This window comes from Hyperolius riggenbachi, chromosome 10, assembly GCF_040937935.1.
Source record: "Hyperolius riggenbachi isolate aHypRig1 chromosome 10, aHypRig1.pri, whole genome shotgun sequence".
Lineage (NCBI taxonomy): Eukaryota > Metazoa > Chordata > Amphibia > Anura > Hyperoliidae > Hyperolius > Hyperolius riggenbachi.
Window position 1 is genome coordinate 253,139,839 of NC_090655.1, and position 18,895 is coordinate 253,158,733.

The following is an 18,895-nucleotide window of genomic DNA, read 5'->3' on the forward strand; positions in this document are numbered from 1 at the left end:
CAGCATACGAATGGGCCCGCCCCCAGCTTACAGGTCTTTTAGCTATAAATTAAAGTCACTTCCTATACAACCTGCTTTTTTATTTGCTGTCCACCGCTTCAGGTCTGTCCCATTTGGGAAACAAGAGGTTTTATAATTTTTTGCCTCTCCTGCTCTGAAGCCCCGCGTTATGCCCAATGAGGAGCGCTGTTGGGGGACCCCTATGCTGGAGGGGATCTTTTGCACGGAACTGGTGCGCATAATTATTATTTTCTTTTTCAAATACTTTCCACTATGCCTTCCTGGGTGCCGGTATTCCGGCAGTGTAAGGTCCTCGAGCCCCTGACAGTGACACAGGGGACGTAGACCGGAAGTACGCTATTTAATCTACCAGAGGTGATTCAGTTGTGCTGGAAGCACTCTCGGGAAGCGGACACGGATCCTGTGCGGGACAGAGCGGGGAAAAGCTACGCGAAGACTGCTCCGGTAGGAACAATGGCTATTTTTACTTTGTTGGCGCAGAGATGTGATTTTCTTAGAAGTCCTCTGGTGGGCAAACTCTCATGGTAGCTTTTGTGGCTTGATGTTTTACAGATTGTATCCTATCCAGCATTGATATTGAGACTTGGATTGATTGATTTTTTCTAGTGATCTGCTATGTATCATTTTCAGTTATCTAGCTTCTGGTGCCTTCATTTGTGTGTATTAGTCACGGACGTCTTTTCTGATGGTGCTTCTTTCTCCACAGCTATTAGTTGCCGAGAAATGGAGTCGGATGCCCAGGAAGGTTGCCAGCATATACCGGATGGGTAAGGGCGTGATTATTTCACAAAATTCTATTTATTTGAAAAATATGTTTTCTTTTAAAAGAGAGAGAGAGGGGAACAAGCATATTAAGCAACTCTCCTTTTTTCTTTTGCTTTGTCTCCTCAGCATGTCTGCTTCCAAAGAGGTTAAAGACAAAACAAAAAAGGACACGCCTCATACAGGCGCTAAAGCTACTAGCAAGACAAGACATATTAACCCCCCTGACAAAAACACATGCTGGGCCTGTGGTGATTACTCGCTGCCAGACAAGCTAGTCTGTGCTGTCTATACTCGTTACCGGTTTACGAGGAAGAGGAGATGCCTGATATTCAGGCGCTTGTCAAACAGGCGGTGCAGGAATCTCTGAGTCAGAAGAATTTAGTCTCTCAGACCTTGCAAACTAGTCTAAACGATGACGTATCATAAGGGGGTAGTATTGAAGTAGGATTTGACTTCGCTATGGTCCCCCATCTGGTCAAATCAGTTAAGGAAGCTATTGGTTGGGAGGAGTCCCTTGAACCTCCCAAGAAGAAACCTAAGTACTATCCTCATCTGAAAAAGGAAGTACCTATGTTTCCGATAATGGAGGAGATAGAAGAGTTAATAAAAGAATGGTCAAAGTTGCAAAGAAAACCCCAACTGGCTAACAGGTTCTCCAAGTTATATCCTTTAGGAGGGGAATTGCCCACTAAATTGGAGTCATCCCCAACTGTGGATGCTTCCATTGTCAGGCTTGCCAGACATGCCACAATTGCCACTTGAGGATTCGGGTTTCCTTCAAGGACACTTTGGAAAGGAAGATGGATATAGATTTAAAGAAAGCATATGCTACGATGGGAGCATCTTGTAAGCCGGAAATTGCTTTAACCTCAATTGCTAAAGCCATAAATGCTTGGGCAGATAATATGGAAACTGGTATAAGAGAAGATTATGATAAGGATATGCTTATTGCAGGTTTACAGGAGTTCAGGATGGTGGCAGATTTCATTGGAGAGGCAGGTATTTATGTAGTGAGATGTGCATCTAGGTCCATGATTTATACAGTAACATGCAAAAGAGCTATGTGGCTTAGGCACTGAGCAGCAGACAACAATTCTAGAGTCTCCTGGTGCAAAATACCATATGATGGCAAACATCTGTTTGGTGAGGTAATGGATACTGCTATATCCAGGGTTACAGGTGGCAAGAGCGGATTAATACCGCAAGAGAGAAGAGGCAGAAGACCACCTGGTCCTTCAGACAAAAGGTCCTTTCGATTCAGAGTAAGAGAAAACCCAGCTGTCGGGGGGGGGGGGGGGGGGGAAGAGGTTTCAGAAGATCATGGCATGGGGCGCAATCTACAATATCCAAGTTCAGTAAGCAAAGAGTTAATCAGCCCAGCATTCACGCCCACAAATCATTCTGAGAATTGTCCAGCCTACACTCACACAGTGGGTGCACGCCTACAATCATTCCACAGAGTGTGGGTGAGGCATATAGCGAATGTATGGGTAATAGATACAATAACTCTAGGCCACAAGTGGAACTTTATATGTCCACCCCCAGAAAGTCTATTTGTACCGACAAAGATTCCCCACGACAAAAACAAACTGATGACGTTCACCTCTTATGTACAAGAATTACTGCTGAAAAAAGCAATTGTACAGGTACCGAAAGAAGAGAGGTTCAAGGGAGTTTACTCCCCACTCTTTTTTGTCACAAAAAAAATCTGGAGAACTGAGACCAGTGCTAGATTTGAGACCCCTAAATTCCACCATAGAAAAACACAAGTTCAAGATGGGGTCGATATATACAATTGCAAGAGTCATACAACCTTTGGACTGGTTAATTTCCATAGATCTGTCCGATGCATACCTTTATGTCCCTATTCATCAGGAGTTTACAAAATATCTCAGGTTTGCAATAGGATACAACCACTATCAATTCACCAGTCTGCCCTTCGGCATATCTACCGCTCCACGCACCTTTACAAAGATACTGGTAACTGTAATAGCTCATCTGAGATGCCAAGGGCTGAAGGTACATCATTATTAGGAATGGTCGCTGGATTCCGCGGAATTATGAATTCCGTGATTCTGGCCGGAATTTGGTGATTCCGTTCCGCTATGACGGAACGGAATTGGTATATCACTATGGCGGAATTTCCGTGGAAAATATTGCAAATTTTTTTCCCCACGAAACTGGTTTTTACCTAATCAGAGGAATTTCTGCTCAACAGACTTCCTTATTTCCTCCTTCCTCCTTCTCCGGAGGAGGAGGGTCTTGTCTTCCAGGGAATTGTAGGATTTCAAAAGCCAACTCACATACATTGGCCGGGAATCGAATCCAGGTCTAGTGCTTGGTAGGCAGCTCGCCTCACCACTATAGCACCACTATAACACTGCATGCTGAAGCTAGCCTAGCATGTACCATTATGATATATTCAAGAGAAAAATTAGCTTGCTTAGGGATTTCTAGGATGTCAAAAACCAATTCACATACATTGGCCAGGAATTAAACCCAGGCCGACCGCTCTGAAGGCTGCTATCCTAACCATTATACCACCAACACAACACACTACAATGCTACATGCTGAAGCAGCCTAGCACGTACCACTGTGATATATCCAAGAGAAGAATGAGCTTGCTTAGGGATTTGTAGGATGTCAAAAGCCAACTCACATACATTGGCCAGGAATCGAACCCAGGCCTACCGCTTGGTAGGCTGCTATCCTAACCATTATACCACCAACACAGCACACTACAATGCTACATACTGAAGCCAGCCTAGTATGTACCATTGTGATATACCCAAGAGAAAAATGAGCGCTCTCTCTCTCTCTCTCTCTCTCTCAGAGAATTTATCCTACTGGAGGTCTATAACCATGTTGAAATCTCCCATGCAGACAACATGATAGCCCGGGAAGTCCAAGGCAAACAGCACAGCCCATCTAAGTATATGTAGGGAAGCAGGTGGCAGGTTGTATATCCCTATAATGAGCATAGGAGAATTCTCAGTGTGTAGTGCCACACAGACCAAACACCCTCAGTCATCTAATGATACCCTATGTACATATAGTGTGCCTCAGTGGTTTGTGTAGAAAGAGATGGTCCTCCTTGTGTAGGAGAGAGACCCCACTGGAGTATGGAGGAGAATGTGCTATGTGCAGACCATCCCACCCATCTTTGCACAAAGCTCGCTGTTGTATTTGGGAGTAAGTGCGTTTCTTGCAAACACAACACATTCACATTGGGGCGAGTTTTGTCAACTTGTTCAAATAGTAAGGCCCATTTCAAACTGTCATCAGTCCCTCTAACATTGCAGGACATGAGTTTCAATTTGTTTAGTGACACATAAATTGTCAAAATAAGTGTACCTACAGTGGTTACCGGTATTGAAAATACTCTTGTTCAGTCGACAGTAAATTGGCAATGGCATAAATTAAATATTCAATGGGCAGCCCATAAGCCGGTTTTAAGAGGCGTCTTTATAGCTAAAGCAGCTCGTGCAAAAAAACTTAGGTTACAAAAGATTCTTTCACTATCAGCAGAACTTGATTCGCTATACAAGCGTCATTTTGGAACTATGACTAGAGATATTTTGCACGAAATTAATTTGAAACGTATCGAACTGAATTCTTTATTAGACACCTCTCATGCTAAGGCATTGAAGTTTTCTAAGGCAAAATTTTTGCTCCGAGGTAATAATCCCTCTACTCAATTTGCTCGCAAACTTAACCAGTATTATAAACCCCCTCACGTTTATAAATTGAAAAGTTCTAGAGGCTTTGAGGAGGTTCTTCCTCCAAAAGTTTTAAAAATCTTTGAGGAGTATTATCGGAACCTTCTGGGTACCGAGGTATCATCTAATACCACTGAGCTCAAAGCATGGCTTGATGCCCTACATCTGCCTGTCTTGACTTCTGAACAATTGAATTCGCTCAATGCTCCGATTACAACCACAGAGGTGCTTGCTGCAATTAAGTCTCTTAAGCCTTCTACTGCTCCGGGCCCAGATGGGTTTTCTCCTTTATATTTTAAAAAATTTGCAGACATACTCTCTGTCCCTTTGACCTCGATGTTCAATGCTATACTTCAGGGTGAAAAACTCCCTCCTGATATGCTTTTGGCTTCCATGTCCCTGCTTCCCAAGCCGGATGCTGATCACTCCTCTCCGGCTGGGTTTAGACCTATTTCCATTCTCAATAATGACATTAAACTGTTTGCTAAGATCCTGGCTACTAGACTGGGTTCTATGGTAGATAACCTTGTAGCTCCTACTCAAACTGGGTTTATTCCCGGTAGACAAGGCTCTGATAATGTTAGATTGGCTGTAAACATCTTGCAAGACGCTGAGCTTAAAAAATCTAGATTCTTGATGTTAGGTTTAGATATTAGTAAAGCCTTTGATTCAGTGGGTTGGCAATACTTAATTGCAGCATTGGAGGGCTTTGGCCTATCTGGACCTATTATCACTGCAGTTTCAGCTTTGTATAATTCTCCGTCCACTATAATTCGCATTCCTGGAGCTTCTTCTGCACCTGTCTCTCTCAAAAGAGGCACTCGTCAGGGTTGCCCTCTTTCGCCATTGCTATTTGCTCTTGCTTTAGAGCCTCTGGCGGTTGCGATCAGACGACATCCCGATATACATGGGTACGGAGCTGATAATGTTAAATTGGCCTTATATGCTGATGATGCTCTCCTGTTCTTGACTAGACTCTTGACCTCGTTGCCTAATTTGTTTCAGTTATTAGATACATTTGCCACTTTTTCTGGTCTCAAGGTTAATCCTTCTAAATCTACAGCCCTCCCGGTTAATTTGTATCCTCATACGATTAACTGGCTGGAAACTACTTACGGTTTCAAATGGAGTAGATCTAAATTTAAATACTTGGGAGTGATTCTTACGCCTTGTTATGGGGATCTGTATGGAGCTAATTTTTCACATACAGTTACTATTATCACTTAACTTCTGAAAACCTGGTCCTCATACAAGGTCTCATGGCTTGGAAGAAGTATAGCATGCAAGATGATCATTCTCCCTAAATTATTATATTTATTCCGCATGCTCCCTATAACTATGACTAAGAAATCTCTGTCTGGTCTGCAATCTCAGATAAATAAATTTGTCTGGGATGGCAAGCCTGCTAGAGTTCGAGCACAGATTCTTTATAGATCTCCTCTACAGGGTGGTATTGGTTTACCGAGTTTGTGGCATTACTATTTGGCTGCTAAACTTGGTCAAATTCTGGATTGGGGTATAGATTCTAACCCCCCTGCTTGGTATCAGTTTGAATCAACCTCAATTTCTCCTTTCTATTTATCATCCTTGGTCTTGGTTGCAGCTAAAAAAGATATAGCAGCTCTTTCTGGCAAGAACAGGATTGTATCATCACTAGTCACATTATGGATTTCCATGGCTACTTCATATAACCTTATGTCCTTTCCCTCCCCCAGGACTTCTATTTTTGGTAATCCTCGATTTGTTCCTGCTTTTAGGAACCCTCAGATGTTTTCCTGGTGGAGAGATAAGGGACTTTTTACGGCCAACAAGTTCTGGATTAGGGATGTCCCAGTTACATTTAATATGCTTCGATTTGGTCAAGATGCCCCCTTGGAAGAGGCGTTTAGATTTTGTCAAATTAAACATTATTTTGTATCGTTATTTCCTTCCTTTCCAATGTTTGAACCTACATCTTTTGAAACACTTTACTTCGGGTTTGCCCGTCGTAAAGGTCTCATTTCTTTGTTGTATGCATTGCTGTTGGGACGTGAAAATGCGGACAAAATGCCATATATGAGGGCCTGGGAACAGGAATTGGGAATTCAGCTTACGCAATATGACTGGTCCCTTATTTGGACTGCAGTCTCCAAGGTGGTAAAGTCAAATATGGTGAAAGATACGGCGGTTAAGCTTTTGTTTCGGTGGTATTATACCCCGGTTAAAATTCATAAAATGTATCCCTCAGCCTCTTCATCTTGCTTTCGAGGTTGTGGTATGGAAGGGTCTTTGGTGCATGTTTTTTGGGATTGCCCTCATGCACAACGTTTTTGGGACTCATGGAAAAATTTAATACAAGATGTGTTCGGTTTTCCAATCTCTTTGACTGCCCCCCAGGCCCTTTTATATATGGCTAATGATGAAGTTCCTGGAAGTTTCCGGCCCTTATATAGATACATGTTATTGGCTGCCCAATGGTCAATAGCCCTCCAGTGGAAATCCACTGGTTTGGAGTTAGCTTTGGTTACTCAGCGTCTTGACTTGATGATGTTAATTGATCGAGTCTATTATTATAGTGTTGAGAATATAACAAGATTTGATCTTATTTGGGATGCATGGAAAACGTATAGACAATCTTAGTTCCCCTTGGACAGATGTGTGATGGGTTTCTATTTGTTTGAATGCCTCTGACATTCAGGACTCTTGTGTTTAGACAGGATGTTATTTTTCTTTCCCCTTTTTTGTTTTTTTTATTTTTCTGTTTGTTTTTATTTTGGGGTTGGTTTTAGTTTAGAGGTTTTTCTTTCAGTCAAGAAGAGCAACGTACTATAGAACTTATTAGATTGGACTGATCCCTAGGATCTCAGTAGGAGGCACTCTTGTGCCCCATTTCCTAGGTTGAACGGTATGGACATTGGTATTTCGCTCTTCAATATATATATGCGTAGGATGTGTATCCATGTTTGATATTATTCTTTTTTTTGTATTTGTTCTGCTATCTCTAGCTTGTTGTTGTATTTGCCTTATTGTACAATAAAGCTCTTTATAAAAAAAAAAAAATTAAATATTCAACTGCACAGTCAAACATTCCAAACTTAAAGTGGTCTGAAACTCAGCATTTCTTCTTTGCTCTAAAGAGATTATTTACAACCTTAAACCTACTACCACAAAAAGGAAAACAAATGTAGCAGAACAGCATTCAAACAGATTCAGCACTTTGTACTGCAGTGGAAAGCTCCTTCTGCTTGTGATCCGCATCCAAAGAGGTGATAACATTATCTTTTACTTACATTCCTCTGTTACTACATTCCTAGTTGTGCTGAAAATGAGCTCTGTCTGCTTCTAGCATGCAAACCATTGAGAAATTATTGCTAGAAGATTTTAATATATAATAAAAAAACCACTATGCAATAAAATGCAATCGCAGCTTTCAGAGCAGATAAACTGTACTTTGGGACCTTGTTGATGATTATGCACAAAAGCAGATGTGTTGATTGTATAGGTAAAAAAAAGTAACAAAACACATTTGAATGTTATGTCAGTTTATCCCACTTTAACAAACGGTAAACCCCAACCCACAATGCTAAACAAGAACCTTTAAATAAAGCATTGAGGCTTATATCCCAAATATTAATAATATGACAAGAGATCATCATTAGCCAAGTACTCTTATGTAGACCAAGAACTAGAAAACGTCATAGATATAACAGCTGCACAGGTATCTAGAAAATGAACTTACAAGCAGTACAAACAGAAATGATGCATATCTGAATCAAATGTAGCAGCATTATTTATTGATTTATAAAGTGCCAACATATTCCCTGGCGCTGTACAAAGTAAGAAACAAACATGGGGTACATAATAATAATACAGACAAATGGAATACACAAATATACAAAACACAGAATTGGTAATCACAGTGACAAAAGTAACACAACAAATAAAATGTATAATTAATTCCAAGACAAGAAAGGGTGAGAGAGTCCTGCCCTTGTGCGCTTACAGTGTAAAGGAAGGGGGAGAAACAAGAGGTGGGGTAGTATAGAATAAACATACCTAGAGGCAGTGTGTTTTAGGATATCTATTAGGAGTGCAAATTGGCTTTAGGACAAAGGGGAAGTGGCCTAAGGTAGAGCATATGCTTGTTGGGTTTTTAGAGAGCGTTAAAATGTAACAAAGGTTGGAGAATGATGGATGTGTGGTGGTGGTGGGGGGGGGGGGGGTTGGGGTTCCAGAGGAGGGGTGAAGCGTGTGTAAAATGTGAATGTAAGGAGGTAATTCTAGAGGACAACCGCAGGTCATGTGCAGATCTGAGATTACGATTGGGTTGGTATCTGGAAACTAGTGAGGTGATGTACAGTGGAGAGCTTTGTAGGTTAGGGCTAATGCCTGGTACACACAATGAGATTTTCTGGCAGATTTACTATATAAATCAATTTTCCATAGAAGTGAACAGAAAACTAATCAGAAAATTGACTGGAAATCAGATCGGACATGTTGGAAATAATTGATCTGGCAGTAAATCTGCCAAAAAATCTCATTGTGTGTACCAGGCATAAGAGTTTCATCTGGATCCTCTGGCTAGTTGGTAGTCAATGACGAGCTTGACAGAAAGGAGCAGCAGAGGAGGAACGGGAAGAAAGATGAATGAGACGAGTACAGATTGGAGCGGGGCCAGTCTGTTAGTTGGTGGCCCACAAAGTAGTATGTTACAATAGTCCAGACGAGATATTATAAGAGCGTGTATTAACATTTTAGTTGTGTCTTGAGTGAGAGAAGGTCGGATGTGTGATATGTTTTTGAGCTGGAAATGACAGAGGCTGGTTAGGGAGTGACTGCGAGGAATAAAATAGATAGAGGAGAATAATATTACCTGTAAGCAGAGTGCTTTGGGAATTGAAGTTATGGGAGTGTTATTAACACTTATTGTTATTTCAGGCAGAGTGGTGACAGAGACGATGGAAAAATGATTAGTTCTGTTTTACTCATATGAAGTCTTATGAAGCAAGAGGACATGAAGGAGGATATAGCAGACAAGCAGTCAGGAAGATGTGTGAGGAGGGAGTTACGGTCTGGAGCCGAGAGCGAGAGGTACAGATGTGTATTATCTGCATATAGGTGGTATTGGAACACAAATGAGTTGATTAATGTAAAGATGTTAATTATATATTATTATGTAACTAGTAGAACTAAGCCCATTTAAAAATGGGCTCTAGGTCTCTCTCGCCCCCACGTCAGTACGCGCGCACTCGCCTGCCACGCGCGCACCCACCATGCACCTGTGTGCCCGACCCCGCCCTCCTCCTGTCCCAACAGCTACACATGCAGCCACAACACACGGGACACAGGGACAGGAGGATGACACAGGGACAGTTAAGGTTTTATTATATAGGATTATTGTTAATTATAAAGATGAATGTAGGGGTAAAATTCAGTTATGGTGAGGCCTACTGCCTAGCCAGTATATCACTTTCCACCCCATCAGAAGTATAACAATTTCATGGGTATCTGCAAAGTAAACATACAAGCGATATAGATAAGGATTACACATAGCAAAATCAAACACAGTGACATCACAAAGGTGAGTATATATGTAATATTCAGCTACGGGGAGGTCTACTCTCTAACCAGCGCACCACTTCCTTGGGGTCTTGAAAAAATAGAGTTTGGTCACCACCTACAATACATGGCTTATCCGGGCACTGCATGGAATGGGGAATATTCCCTCCCTTCAAGCGCTGCTTAATTTCAGTGAAAGAGGCCCGTTTCTTCTGCCATTTCTTCTGGAGTAATCAGGAGAGATCACCACTCTGGTATTGCCCACCATTAGATCCCCTTTGATGCGCACCATGAGCAGTATAGCATCTCCATCTCTAATATTTACAATCTGCACTAAAAATGCAGGAGGCGGAGCACCAGGCTGTGGACGTCTGGGCGGCACCCTATGTGCTCCTTCAACTGCAAAGGTTTTGTACAACTGATCAGCCACACACTGTTGTATTAGCCAGGCCTTTATTGGTGGGTGGTGTTGGTCTTCAGGTTTAGTAGCCTCAATGCCCTCCAGTAACCCAATGAATCACAAGTTGTTACGCCTGAGTCAGTTCTCTATATCATCAGACTTGTGATTAGCCACTGACTGCTGTATAACAGATTGCATGTCTCTGGCTAGAGGGGGGGTGTCCTCAAGCTCTGATCCCCGCACTTCCAATTCAGATGTACCCCCCTCAGCTATTGCATATCTTGTCTGAGAAGCCCACATCCACCATCACTTCTTCAATGTTAGCTGTGACTGCTGTGCGTGTGTCAGTGATAGCAGACATTAGCTGAGCATGCATGTCTTTTATTGTCCCTTCAGTCTCTGTTTCTCCCTCACTTTCCCAATCAGTACTGTGTGCAGGGGGGCTGATAGACTCTGGCTGTTTGCATTGCCCAGGGGGAGAGAGCTCAGCTGCAGTGTGGGTAGGTAGATGGTGGATCTCTGCCACATGTAGCTGCTTACCAGACTGAGCTCCTGTGTGTCTGTGTACAGGGCTCTCAGGCTGCTGGGAACCATCCTGTCCCTCTCTGTGGGGGGTCCGCTCGGGAGACGATGGGCTCTCTTCCCTCTGCAGCCACAGGCCATGCTGTAGAGATTGTGTGCAGTGTGGGAGGCCGGCGCCATCTTGCTGGAGCCACATGAAGCACCCGAGGGAGGACGTTACCGTCCCGCCTTTGTTCTTATTACAGTGGGTGGTGGTGGTCATCATCCCTGGTGTGCTGCGCTTCCTCTGGGGTACCAGAGAGTGACTCTGCAGCAGACGGTGGGTAACGCTGGTGGTGGTATGCCCGGAGCTCCTGCTGTGTGCAACCTGCTCTGTCACCATCTTACCTCCACCCCCTAATATTTCCTTTTTAACAATGCCAGTTGCCTGGCTGTCCTGCTCATCCTCTAATGCTATTAGTTTTGCCGCAACACCTGAACAAGCATTCAGATTATTTATGGCTTATAAAACTACAAGAAGATTACCAGCATGCTTGTTCCCGGTTTGTGATTCACGTGGCAGGGCTTGGTGTGGCTACAGCAGCAATGCTACATAAAGCAGTATAGCTGCTACAACTCGGAGGGGGAATAGTATATAACACCCAGCCCCCCCCCCCCCCCCGAGTTTGTGCAGCAGGATCAGACAACATTCAGCTCACCCTGCATGACAATGACCGGCAGACAGTCCTGCAGCCAGAGAGATCATCAGGACTGGCAGCAGCTGAGCTTGTGTAAAATGTTAAACATGCAGCCACTTATCTCAGCGGCTGATCCTTGAATCCCCCTATTCTCCATCATCACTCCTTTATAAATTATACTATGAATAATTAAACTCATTTCAGACAACAATGTTCTCTCCTATCACCCTCCCATTCACTCCTCTTGCACACCCGGTCACTGCCCTCCAGTGATGGGAACACAAAGCAAAGGGAATGTGATAGGATCAAACATTGTGCAAATTTCCTCTGTTGTAAATGGAGTCATTAGAAATATTAAGCTTGTAAAGAAACCAAAACTGACAGCAGGGCCAAGCTGGAGAGGATCAGACAACACACACAGCTCTGATAAAGGTGGGTAGCTGAGTCAGGAAAGATGAGGTACACTGCTCAAAAAACTAAAGGGAACACTTAACACAGGGGTAGGGAACCTATGGCTCAGGGGCCAGATGTGGCTCTTTTGATGGCTACATCTGGCTCACATACAAATCAGTAGGGGTTGATTCACTCAAGCAGCACAGCTTAGTGTGGTAGCGCAAATAACATTTTCAAAGTAGCCACACTACTGCTGTAGCATGCACTACTTACTTGTGCTACACCAAAACGAACAGCTGCTCCAATTGCAGGGCTTTGGAGTCGGTACAAAAATCCACCGATTAACTCCGACTCCTCAGGTTAGGATTCCGCCAACTCTGACTCCTCGACTCCGACTCCTTTAATTTGCATATTACAATCTTGTTGATTGAAAGTATGTAACATGAAATGCATGTCTTAACTGCCAACGCTAAGGAATTTTAAAAGACAACTGAAGTGAGAGGGATATGGAGGCTGCCATATTTATTCCCTTTTAAACAATACCACAACCCCCAACAAACCAGAGTATCTTCTTGTGCTTGAAATAATTTTAATAGCCTGCAAAATACCTCATACAAAACGTGGTTCACGATACATTTTAAATATGTTAAGGCCGCTTCATGGAGAAATGGAAGGAGGATTGTATCCCTAGAGGTCTAACCATTATGAGGATGATAGTGGAGGAGGAGGAGATACAATCAGAGGAGTTAAATGAGGACATAGAGGTGAGTAAGGAAAAGCTTGATGTATTTCAAAAGGATCCCAAATTTGATAAACTAAATAAACAGCTTAAATTAGATGTGGAGAAAAATCAGGAAAAAATCAAAAGGGAGAAACTGCAAAAGTTCCATGAGGATGTAAAATGGTGGCTGGATAGTGTAATGGTTAAGGGCTCTGTCTCTGACACAGGAGACCTGGGTTCGAACCTCTGCTCTGCCTGTTCAGTAAGCCAGCACCTATTCAGTAGGAGACCTTGGGCAAGACTCCCTAATACTGCTACTGCCTATAGAGCGCGTCCTAGTGGCTGCAGCTCTGGCGCTTTGAGTCCGTCAGGAGAAAAGCGCGATATAAATGTTCTGTGTTTGTTCTGTGTTTAAAATCCTGGAACAAAGGGGAATTTTTTGAATGCCAGAGAGGCAGACCTAGAAGTAGATCGAGAAGTAGACAATGGAGAAAGAAGCGGGAGGAGGAAAGTAAGGGGGATGGGGGTTCAGGAAAAAATGGGGTGATTTTTTTTAGATCAAGGCGCAGAGGGAGGAGAAGAAGGGGAAGAGGAGGAGGAGTTAGAGGAAGTAGTGACAAAAAGTATATTGAAAACACAAAAGGAGAGAGTCAGAAGGAAGTAAAGAAAAGGGTGCAACCAGTGAGGGGACAGAAGTAATGGGGAGCCAAGTTTGTAACAATAATGTCATCAATTTGACTGATTTGGTTCTCACTGAGGATTGTCTGAATCTGTTGAAGAGAGGTTTATCTTTTGCACCATTTACAGGGGGAGACGAATTTGATGTTTTCAAAGACCTTACCTTCTTTCTGAGAAGGGTGGCCCTTAAATTGTTATATGAAGAACAGTGTGAGCAAACTAGGGGGGAAGATACGGGTGATGAACTAGATGTCAGTGGAAGATCGCAGTACCCTCAGGGATTTGGAATCACTTTGGGATGAGGGAGGGGGGGGGGGGGGGGGGGGTCGATGAAACGAATACTGTCAATCAAGAATTATTAAACCCCTGCCCCAAAAAAGTGCGCAAAAAATCTCATTTATGCCCCAACTTAATTACAAACTAAAAACTTTTCGGGATCTGGTTCAGAAGGACCTGGAAAAACTGAACTGGACCCCCAAAAGAACCCCTAAGAATGATAATCTTGCTCCTGGTGAGAGACAATCTTTAGAATTTTTGAAGGAAAGAGATGATATAATTATCCGGGCAAGTGACAAAGGAGGTAATGTTGTGATCCTCACTAAGGACTATTATAGAAAGGAATGTCTTAGACTACTCGGTGCTGAAGGTACTTATTTGAGATTGAAGGAGAATCCATTTTTGGCCATCAAGACAAAGGTGAATAGCCTGGTGGGGACGGGAAGGGAGCTGGGGGTGCTTACTGAGGGAGAGGCGGGATTTTGTAGCGTAACAACTTTTAGGGCCCCAATATTCTACACTATTCCCAAGATCCACAAGGACAGGGAAAGACCTCCGGGACGGCCAATGGTGTCTGGGATTGATGGCCCATTGGAGAGACTAGGAACGTTTCTGGATGGCAAGCTGAAGCCTCTGGTCGAGGCGTTGCCCTCATTTGATAGGGATACCGGGGACGTGTTGGCCGTCCTGGAGGGGGTACCTGTGGGTGGGGAGGACTTAATTGTTAGTGTGGATGTTGAGGGCCTTTATACGCCTATACCCCATGAAGTGGGATTAGCTGCCACTGCATTCTTCCTCCGTGAGCATTACCCAGAGTCAGGACTGCATAATGAATTTGTCGTGGAGGCCTTAAAGTTGGTTTTGGAGTATAATTGCTTCTGCTTTGATGGTTGTTTCTACCGCCAGACCAGGGGCACGTCGATGGGGGCATCCTGCGCCCCAGCCCACGCCTGTCTCCATCTGGGGCTGTGAGAATGGCAGGATGTGTACCCCATGGACCTCTTTCAGAGGCATGTTCGCCTCTGGCTGAGGTTCATTGATGACGTGCTCCTGGTCTGGCGGGGCACCAGGGAACAGTTAAGTTGTTTCATTGAGAGATTGGGAGAAAATGAGAGAAATCTCAAATTCACTTATGAATGGAGTGAGAGGGAGCTCTCATTCCTTGACTTAAAGATTCGAAAGGAGGGGGTGAGATTGATAACTTCTACATACAGGAAGCCCACAGCAGGAAACACACTTTTGCATTATTCCAGTTATCACCTGGAGTCACAAAAAAGAGCTGTCCCGAGAGGACAGTTCTATAGACATAGGAGAAATTGTACTTTGGATGAGGATTTTTTAAGGGAAGGCCGTGAATTGAGTGAAAGATTGATGGAGAGAGGGTACCCTGAGGAGTCAGTTGAACAGGAATATCAGAAGATGATGGAGAGAAAGAGGGAGGAGCTAAGAAGGGGCCAATCGCCAGGTAAAAAAAGAAGAGGTGGTAAACCAGACAATAAAGACCCCATAAGGTTTGTTACAGCCTATGGGGCGAATTGGTATCCATTACAAAAAGTGTTACAGAAACACTGGGGGATCCTGCTAGTAGACAAAAGAATAAAAAATTGGGTTGGTGAAAGACCATACATGACAGCGAGGAAAGCTCAAAATCTAAAACATAGACTGGTGAGATCTGAATTTGTTAGTAAAGAAAAGGAAACATGGCTAAATAAATTTCCCCAAAAATTTGGAATGTCTAGCTGTGGAGATTGTAAGGTGTGTGGCCTAGTGGAAAGATCAAAAATGTTTACTAATGCTAAGGGCACTAGGTCCTACGAGATCAGGTACAATATAAATTGTAAATCGGAAAGAGTTGTATATTGTATTAGGTGCCCATGCAACTTGCTTTATATTGGAAAAACTAAACGACGTCTAGGTACTCGAATAGGGGAGCATGTGAAGAATATTGAAAAAGCAGAAAAGGACAGTCCGTTGGGGACGCATTTTGCACGCTATCATAATAGAGATCCCTCAGGGTTACGTTTCAAGGGAATAATAAAGCAGAAAATGTCACACAGAGGAGGCGACATTGAAAACAATTTATATAAAATTGAAGCAACCTGGATCTACCGTCTGGGGACAAGGATACCAGACGGTTTAAACTCAGATTTAAATATGGCCTATTTCCTGAAGTAAGAGTGGGGGTATAGAGAAGGAAGAAGAAAATAGATGATTCCAGGTGGATACAGTATATGTTGAAAAATCAGAAGAAAAGCAAAGGTTTCTATGTGGAAGAAAATAACAAGTTAATAACAAGCTAGCATAATATTGCCCCTGTTTAACTCTCTAGTAAGGCCACATCTGGAATATGGAATTCAGTTCTGGGCACCACATTACAAAAAAGATATTGCAGTTTTAGAGCAGGTGCAGAGACGAGCTACAAAATTGATACGTGGGATGGAAGGTCTCGCTTACCAAGAAAGGTTAGATAAACTGGGTTTATTTAGTCTAGAGAAAAGACGCCTTAGAGGAGATCTAATTAACATGTATAAATACATTAGAGGGCAATATAATAGCTTGACGGATGAGCTTTTTGTCCCTAGGCCTTCTCAAAGGACTAGAGGACATGAGCTGCGCATGGAGGAAAAACGTTTTAGCCATTTATTTAGGAAAGGGTTCTTTACAGTAAGAGTGGTTAAGATGTGGAATGCATTGCCACAGGAAGTCGTTATGGCAAACTCTATACCTGCATTTAAAGGGGGCTTAGATGCTTTCCTTGCGTTGAAAGACATCCATGGCTACAATTACTAGGTTATGCCTAATGATGTTGATCCAGGGATTTTATCTGATTGCCATCTGGAGTCAGGAAGGAATTCTTCCCATTTGGGGCTAATTGGACCATGCCTGGTGGGGTTTTTTTTCGCCTTCCTCTGGATCAACAGGGGTATGTGGGGGACGGGCTGGAGTTGTACTTTGTACTGGTTGAACTCGATGGACGTAAGTCTTTTTTCAACCAAAATAACTATGTAACTATGTAAGTTATGATTGCCCTGAAGTGCCTGAAACAAAGATGGTGGCGCATGAATAGGGAGGAGACAGGCAGTGGTGGATGACAGCCCCTATAAGGAGGGGATGCTGCAGAGAGAATCAAGCCCAGTACATTTTGAGAAAGCCCCGTGGGCGGGGCGAAACGCGTCAGTGGGCAGGGTTAGCTGACACATGTGAGCGCTCACTATCCCAGGACGCCGGGCCGCACCGTGAACCCCTGCAAGTGAATAGAGGCTGGATCCGGAGCAGGAAGCGTATGAGGTGACGCGGAAATAGCGTCGGGCATCTACACGTGGAGGAGCCCTGAGCGTAGCTCCCTCGGAAGGACGCAGCTGCTACTGGAGGGCTGTGAGTACAGCAGCACTTGCAAGCTTTAACATTAGCTGGTATAGCACAAGGTAATAAGCATACAGATATGGATTCCCAGCTGGATGTACAGCAGTTTTGTGAACTTTGCTGGATAAGTCTTTGACAACTAGACTAAGATAATCCTATATGGATGTGATTGGCGATTGAAGGAAGGATATTCACCTGGAGTGACGTCCGCTTCTTTATACCCCCATATATCAGAATCTGGTCTTGAAAGAATTATAAGGGAAGGGACTGATCCTGGGACCAAAAAGACCGGTTTTAAAGAAATAGTGCACTGCCAATGTGTGAGTGTGGAGGCCTCAGGTGTGCGCCAGGTGGAGGGCCCACATATGTCCAAATATGATTGGATGACCTGTTGATTTGCATAGGCGTAGCTGGGCGATCAACACGGTACATAACCATCATTGGGACTGTGGGAATGTTAAATATGAGCAGTTCACTGTCAGCAATTGGTTTTAACATATTTTAAATGTATAGTGAACCACGTTTTGTATGAAGTATTTTGCAGGCTATTAAAATTATTTCAAGCACAAGAAGATACTCTGGTTTGTTGGGGGTTGTGGAATTATTCATGTTACCCGAGTATCTCCCCTAATTGGGTGGTGCAGAATTGTGATCACGTGGCCGCCAAAAGTTATTTGGTTATAAGACCTTTTAAACAATACCAGTTACCTGGATATCCGGCGGATCTTCTGCCTCTAATACTTTTAGTCATAGACTAAAACTAGTCCTTGGTAAGAGTACTTGTAGAAGGTACAGACAGGAACAAAGAACATCTATCAGGCCCTTGGCAATGTAACTGTGATGTGCAGGTACTCTGCAGGAGAATGAGAGGATTCTTCCTCTATTACACATTCTTCATGCACAATCTGAACATGGATCAGGCCCTAGGCAATGTGACTGTGGGTACATGTAAGAATGATGTACAGGTACTCTGCAGGGGAATAAGGAGAGTCTTCCTCTATTACACATTCTTCATGCACAATATGAACATGGATCAGGCCCTAGGCAATGTAACTGTGGGTACATGTAAGCAATGTGCAGGTACTCTGCAGGAGAATGAGGTGATTCTTCCTATATTACACATTCTTCATGCACAATCTGAACCAGGTTTATGGGTGACAGACAACACCTCTGTGTTCAATGTGCGCAACATTCTCAGTGAATTCCATGCAGCTCTGTGGGGAGTGCATATGTAGAGTATAGTACTACTGTGTAACTTAAAGTAAACCTAAGACAGAGGAAAGTTTTATACATACCTGGGACTCCCTCCAGCCCCCTTCAGGCTAATCAGTCCCTCGCTGTCCTCCTCCGCCACCAGGATTTTTTTGCTATGGGTCCAGGTACTTGAGCCAGTCGGGCGTAGTGCGTAGTCCGGGAGCATATTACACCTGTGCAGCACGATTTTCGGTTTTAAACCACAAATCATGATCAGTGCCGGTTTTGTGGCGGTTTTTGCGGCCTCTGCCGCTGGTACCTGCTTCTCTCCCAGCCACCTCCTCATTCTCCTCCTGGCCCCCTCCTCCAGCAAGTTCTAATCTCATACGTCTTCACCACATTAGACTGCCGCGCGGTGAACAGGCTGTGAGTGCCTAGTAACGCAAGGCCTATACCAGGAAGTGTGACATCACTTCCTGGCGGCCACTGTTACCAGGCAACACTCGCTGCCTGTTCAATGCGGCTAACTGCGCGGCAATCTATTGCGGTGAAGATGAATGAAATCAGAACTTGCTGGAGGAGGGGGCCGGGAGGAGAGCAGGTATAAGGGGGATCTGGATGGCTAAT

General features: G+C 43.6%; 1 protein-coding gene across 1 annotated transcript in view; it reads right to left on the reverse strand.

Moving 5' to 3' along the window:
- The window catches only part of LOC137535336 (zinc finger protein 665-like), a 213,664-nt gene that overhangs the window by 23,787 nt on the left and 170,982 nt on the right, over nt 1-18,895 (reverse strand). The gene's annotated exons all lie outside the window — the stretch shown is intronic.